This window comes from Scomber scombrus, chromosome 9 (assembly GCF_963691925.1).
Source record: "Scomber scombrus chromosome 9, fScoSco1.1, whole genome shotgun sequence".
NCBI lineage: Eukaryota > Metazoa > Chordata > Actinopteri > Scombriformes > Scombridae > Scomber > Scomber scombrus.
Window position 1 is genome coordinate 16,577,393 of NC_084978.1, and position 7,533 is coordinate 16,584,925.

Consider the following 7,533-nt stretch of genomic DNA (forward strand, 5'->3'; position numbering starts at 1 on the left):
AGATCTGGTGTCTGTGAAGTTATAGCATATGATTCACATCATTTTCATACTTATCAAACCATTCAGTGACCCATCATGCCTTATGGATGGGGGCATTGCCATCCTGGCAGAGACCATTTTGTGTTGATTTGCAGTGATTTCTTTCTCTAAGGGGACAAGTGGACCCAAACCATGCCAGCAAAATGCCCCCCACAGCAGAACAGAGCCACTGGATGCTCTCACTGTAGGGGTCAATCATGCAGGCCTGTATCATTCCTCTCCTCTTAGTGTAAGCCACAAACGGACTCACCCGCCCCTGAACTCTTAAATGTGCATTCATCTTTGTAATGAGGGGTTTACTGCAACCCTATTATAATATTCCTCTCTATGTAATTGTGGACTGTTCCTGCAGACAGTCTGATCTCATCCTGCATTGACATTCTCAGTCACCTAGGGAGGAGTTACTCTTCTGTTTTTCCTCACATATCACACTAATGCACAAGCATCACGGTCATCAAATATGTGCTGTCGACCACAATTTTCAACCCTATTTAATGATGTCTTTCCCATAGATATAAATGCAGATGTCATTTTAGTCACTGTTCCTATTAAACAGCCAACAAGTTGAGCTGTCATTGTGACTGAAGCTCCTGCCATCTGTGCCCCAACAATGAACCCTCTTTCAAAGTCTCTTAGATCGTTCCCTCTTGACATCTTGATCAGAAATCTATCTGTGCCCCAACAATGAACCCTCTTTCAAAGTCTCTTAGATCGTTCCCTCTTGACATCTTGATCAGAAATCAGAATGAACTGGGCCTGCTGAGCATTTTTATACATAGCACAGATCATGTTTGGATGTAAACTGCTTAATTGTACCATGTGGTACACCTGTGTGGAAGCATCTGGGCTCATTATGTTTCTCCACTCATTAATTCAGGTTTTTCATTTAATTCATCACCTGTCTATGTGGGGTTCTTCATTTCTCCTGATGGACAAAAAACCTTTTTATTACACAGAATTGTATAAACTTATAAAATGTATTTAAGTGGACTCAATTTGACTGAATTAAGCCAGTTGAATCCACACCTCAACTAGCAGAGCATGAAGAAATCAATGTCTCTCTGTCCACTGACGAGGTTAAACAAACACTTGAAATGACAACCTGGTTAATGATTAAAAGGTCAAGAGCAACACAATACTACCCGAGAAAATACTAAACCTCCGTCAATTAAAGTCTGTTCATATTTACATACAATGTAAATCATGCAGAGCATAGCAGGGTAGTGACATATTTTCTGTTTCTAAGGGAGAAATCCTTTACCTGAAGACCATGCAAAAACCAAGCAGTTTGTTACTATGACTGAATGTTGGAATGACCAGTTTCACTCTTCAAAATGGTCAGGTCTGGCAGAATATCACCACAGGGGATACAAGAGTCTGCTGATGTTTGAGAGTCATACTGCAGTGGATTCGCAACTTAATTGTAATTTGTTTAATGGAAAATTAGCTCCTTATCTTGTAATACTTATGTTATACATATGCAGTGGACAATTTCATCATGAAAGATGATTGTGTGTTCTGTTCTGTGTCTCCCAGTATCCCAATATTGCTGTTACAGGCTGCACTGCGGGTACATAGTTAAATGCAATTTCACCTAGTGAATATTGTCACTATATCAGCCTTTACAGAACAGTAAATATAGCTTTTAAATTTATAGGGAAGCCACAAATGCAAGTGAGAGATATTAATTAAATATTAATAGCAAAGCTCTTCAGATAAGTGATCCTTCCCGCTATTTGCACTCATACAGATGCAAAGAGGCACCAGCACGTGTAAAGCAAGTCCTTCTCACCAAATATAATTACTATGCTGCATGCATATCCTCCTCAGGCTTTCACAAACATCTAGCTCCTCTCCCTTTTTATTTAAAGAATGTTGCACAACATGAATACAAGACATAGTATCTCAAACTTTTCTGACTTTTCTGACCTTCTTTTGGCTTCCTACCATGACATAAAGTTGCTACTCAGATACGAGTATCAAGTTCTTTTGTGTTATGTTTTGGGGAGGAAACTCCAAATTGATTACATAGACATTATTACATATTAGTGTATTATTTTTATTCCAAATACGGCATGTCAGACACACAATATACAAGACTTTAAAAGGTTCCACGACCTCCTCTGCAGATCAGGTGAACTTGCATGAGATCTAAATTTGGACTGCAACAAAAGTTATTTTCATTATCGATTATTTTCTTAATTATTAACAACTAGAATGACTAATTGTTTGGTCTGTTGATCACTGTTTACTATGATCCTATGATCAAAGAAGAATAAAGAATCTACTAATCTGTATTATATTGTATTCATTTTAGAAGCTGGATCCAGACAGACGATCCATTTTCTGTTGTTTGATTAGATCAACTCAACATTGAAGCTCTAACCCAAACCTCAAGGAGGATGAACACCTATACACAAACACACACCTTTTCCTGATTGATCGGTGTCTCATTGATCAGTGTGCTTTTTAAGAATACTGCCTATGTAGAAAAGTTATGCAGCATGCATTTATTATCAGGATGTGCTTTAACATTATTCAACAGCACAGTCATTCTCCCTTTTGCTCATACGTGGCAGTAATTTGACTACAGTTCAATTAAGCCAAGCTCTAGTGCATGCTACATGAAGTTCAGCACTGAATCAAAATACACGACTTAGATGTGCTTAAATTTGTTTGAATGAGACCTGCTTCGGATAAATCCATGCATAAAATCTCACAGCTACAACTCCCTCTCGCTGACTTAATGCTGCATATAACATTCACACGATGCAGTGTCAGCTCAACCCTTTGCTTGGGGCTATAACTGCTGGTCTGCTGGTCTGTAGCTGCTGCCCACACTGAGCTATATGTGTGTGTATAAACAAAAGAAAACATCAGCTTTGACGTAAATGTCGCGCATGGGATCAGGATCAGGAGAGCTTCTGATCTATTTCACTGTATAGCTGTGTGATGTGTGACGCCCTTTCATAGCAGGATGTAAACTTACGTGATGTTATGGCCTCCTACCGTGATCCTATTGTCCATATCGTCCACATATTGTCTGAACCATGGGGTGTGAGGACCCACATGCTGCGGCCGCTGTTGACAGGCTGGGCGGGGTAGAGAGCTTTTTTTTCCTCCCCCTGATAAAAACACATTAGTCTTCACTGCTGCGCTCCGCACCCATCACTGATCTCTCGTAGTGTTTCCTCCAGGTCCAAACGCCCTCCTTCACAGTTCCTGAAAACATTGAGCTACCTCCTCTTTAAAGTAATAGGAAAAGGGGTTACTGCTAGGAGTCCTTGTCGTTAAACTGGATTTAACATTTTAAACAGGGTTGTAGTATTTAAAGTTTTTGAAAATGCATTAGTCTTCCAATTAAATTAAATACATGTTGGGATGACTTCCCCACCATCATCAAATAATTGAAAGTACAGGCTACAGCTTCATCATCTCACCATTTTCAAGATTTGATAGGCAATATGTTAGAACAAATAAATACATTCCTTTTTTTTTTTTTTTTTTTTTTTTTTTTTTTTTTTTTTAAAGCTGAGCAATTTAGCCTACAACAATATAGAAATGTGTATAGCCTGTAAATACAGGGCACACTTGGATTGTTTAGTCTGTTGGCTCCCCAGTGTGGTCATTTAGTAACATTGCATGGCTCCTGTGAGAGTTGTTTACTTTCATCAACTAAAACATGCCTGATAATGACAAGTCAAAATATATAGGGCGGGCCTGAACTTTGTCATACTACAAATAATTCGATTATGATATAAAAAATCTTCTCTGATCTTTTGGTCTTTGCTGAACACAACATAAAACAGCCGATGAAAGACTTTTCTGTTAGTTTAACTAATAAAATAACCATGTTGTAATTTATGATGCACATTAGACAGACCTGAGGCCTGTACTATGAAGCTGGATTAACATACCAAGGATATCTCTCCATTACCTGGGTTGATTTACCCAGACATTCGCAATCCTGACTAACGGTACTACGAAGCTGGTTATCAACTCGGTAATTGAACCCAAGGTTTTCCAATCTGGATCACTGCACGCTCACATAAAAGCGTCTGACTAATCGCAAACATGGAGAAACTCTGCAAAGCAGGCTACTTTACCATGGAGGAGCAGACAATTATTCTTCAAAAATATGAAGAATTCAAACACATCATCCATTGCCAAAATCAACACTGTTGCCACAGCAAAAGCCAGGAAGGACTCTGTTAATGCGTAAATTCGTGAGATTATACAATATTAATTTATCGGACACGGACAGCACTCAATTTCACTTTATTACAGCACAGACGTTTCGGGCAGAGCGCTTCCTCAGTGCCTTTCCTTTCGTTTGTATTTTCCATTGAGTTCTTTTGAGGCTCAGCACTGTGAGCACGTTTTGTGTTGGACTATTAATTCCTCACCGTGACGGCACGAGTAGTTGTGCGTTCCATAAATTCATGTTTCTGCAGTTATGCCATGTGTGACCATTATTATTAACAGTGTCGGTTCTAGACCAGTTTTAATGGAGGGGCCAGGTTGGGGCCAGCTTTTTTGTTAGAGGGGCACATACAACCTCATCGCGAATCATCGCAAGAAGTCATTTTATTAGTGCCACGGGTCCTACGCTCCGAGGCATCTATTAATCTTCACCATACTTATGATTCTTCTTCTTTTTATTCTTCCGCCAAATTTCGGCGCGTAACTCCTCCCACAGCTTTGAGAAAACCCCAACAATATATACATCAAAACGTGCGGCTCGATCGGCAGATGGGTGCTATTATTCAGAATGTCCAGAATCCAATTTTTCCCAGAGTTATTCCCAAAATACCGGGAAATTTCTCCATTGAAAATGAATGGGAATTTTTTTTTTAAACCACAAAATTTCACCTTTTTTCAGAGTCACCTAGCTCTCTCATACCTGCACGTAGAAATGTGTTTCAAACTTTGAAACGGAGGAAAACTTGTGCTCTCTCCAAAACACCAAACAGTTTTTACATAACATGTAAACTTTTCAAACTATGAGCAGTCAAATGAGGAGTGGAAATCACTTTTTCTTCAAAGTTAGAGTGGAAGCGTCAGTTAGCTTGAGTGTGAGAAGCAGTAAAATATGAACTTAATTTTTATTTTTATCTCGAGCTCACGGCCCAACCGTGAAAAGGAGACAAATATTTTTTTGTCAAAATGTAGACATAGGTGTTGGGATTCATAAAATGTGACATTGACAGGCGGGGTCTGCACAAAATTTAAACGGGGGGGCCGAGACCGGCGGCAATACCTGTCTTGCTCCCCATTGACTGTAATGTAATTGTCTGTTTTTTTTCAAAAGAATCTCACTCTGTCTTTGCACTGAGCTTACGCGCTCATTTTAAGGAATACCTGAATAAAATAAAAACTGAAAAATCACCAGATTCTCAAATCACCGTAGCAACCGTAGAACCTCTGCTGTCCTTGACAGCCTGTTGCTGGGCGGAAACTGACCTACTTTTCTGTGATTGGCTGATTCCTGTCTGTCTATTTTGTCAGTTAACCAAGCTAGCTCTCAGCAATAGCATCCATGTTTAGGGTAGAGGTGGTGACTTTGATTAACAGTTGACACTCTGTAGGGGGCGGGGCTTCAGCTGACTCGGCGGGAACGCCCACAGAGGTGGTGACTTTGATTGACAGGTGACGCTGGGTAGTGGGCGGGGCTTCCACGGCTGATTTTTACACAACTTTGAAGTCCAATTTCACATATTTGGCAATTTTTTTAATCATTCACATTTGGCAGGGTGGTTAACAACACACTTTTCTGTGGCATGTCAAACTCAGAACACATATTTATTCTTTCTTTACAGGGAATTTAATTAGTTTAAATAAATATTATTTATGCTTAAATATGATTAACTGGAATATTGAAATTGAAATACTGGAATATTTCCAGTCAATTTCCAAGAAAATTCCAGTCATAAAAAACTATAATAAAATCTACTCTCTTAATGATAAAATTTACTTATTAATTTCATAACAGTGATGTTCATGTCTGTGAAAAAAATAAAGTTGACTTTTATTAATTAGTTTAAATAAATATTATTTATGCTTAAATATAATGAACATTTACTTAATATTTCAGGGATGTTAAGTTGAGAATAAAGTACATTACACCTGATACTGACTAGTAAGATGTACTTAATACTCGAAACCAGAATATGATCAGGGTGACTTTTGAACACTGGAAATAAATCGTGTACTCATTCCGGCAGCAGTCCCGTGGCACTCAAAATTTCCCTGGAATTTTCTAGTTATTAATGCAGACTCTTCGTTGGGGGGGCCACAGGGGGGATCCTGACTCAGAGATATGGGGGCAGTGGCCCCTGTTGGCCCCTCCCTAGAACCGCCCTTGATTATTAACTTAATTATTTCAGATGCAACCCTAGTGGAGCTAAACGGACTTGGGAACAAGTCAAGAACAAGTACAAAAACATACTTCAAAGCAGTCAGTGACAAGGCTTTATTTCTTCACACTGTCTCTGTTGTATGGATGAAATCAACAGAATTTATTTGATATTGTTTGCAGCCAACAGGAAAACATGCAGTTTAAAAAAGACAGGGGGAGGGCAACCAACAATACCCCTCCAACAATAAGGGGATTGCATGTATCCCTAAAAACTCTTTCTCTCCTAAGCGTTCCTCTCACGATCCGCGCACCAAATTCGACAGGATCTTCTAAGAATGGGCAGGCCATTTTCCAAGAGAACTGATTGGTCAGAATGTCAATATTGTGCAGCAGCAGAACTGACACAAGCTGTGTGTATGTAAGGCATAAATTAGTCATTGGTAGTTATTGTTTCATAATTTACTTAAGGCAAGGCTGGATTAGTCCCCCCAGTGGCCCCATGGACCCTCCACACCATCTCGCCACACAAATCACGTCCACCCGATGTTACCCACCCTGCCCATTAAAATTATTTTGAGCTTCCAGTCAAGCTAACATGTCAAATCACACACCTGTTGGTCAAAAGCTGAATAAGTAGTTGAAAGTAGTTGAGCTGAGCTGGGAGCAGGTCTGCCTACACTTCAATAAACCAAGAGCTGAAATATTTCTGCACTCACAAATCACAAAACAATGATACAGTGGATTAAATCATCTGAAGGCAGTGTATGGCTGAAGATGATGGTAATATCAGTGTTCACTGAAAACCACCCAAACAGACAGCACAACAGTTATTACTGATACATGTGACTGAGTGAGAACATACACACAGCACAGCTGAATACTGGTTTCAAAATAAGTCACTGAGCTGTGCAACTTCACACATTGCAAAAGCCAACATATAATGCACCTGACATCAACTACCACACAACAAACAGCGTCACACCACAGTGATGCAAAACACGTTAAGCAAACTAAATGCACACATAAAAATAATGGTTCTTACCATTACATGTTCATCTTTCTTTCCCCTCTCTTTGCAAAGTCAGAGATCAGGTGCTAAAAGTCCAGCTCCTTCATTAACTCAAACTGTAGGCATC

At 39.4% G+C, this 7,533-nt stretch overlaps 1 protein-coding gene across 2 annotated transcripts in view; it reads right to left on the reverse strand.

Annotated features, from left to right (window-relative positions):
* The window catches only part of slc43a3b (solute carrier family 43 member 3b), an 18,398-nt gene extending 15,202 nt beyond the window's left edge, over positions 1–3,196 (reverse strand). Inside the window, exon 1 of one of the 2 annotated variants that reach the window (XM_062426030.1) lies at positions 3,049–3,196. The gene's annotated coding sequence lies outside the window, so the exon portion shown is untranslated. Of the gene's footprint in view, positions 1–3,028 lie in introns of both variants that reach the window. The other variant, XM_062426028.1, reaches the window with a different exon arrangement.
* Positions 3,197–7,533: the final 4,337 nt, after the last annotated feature.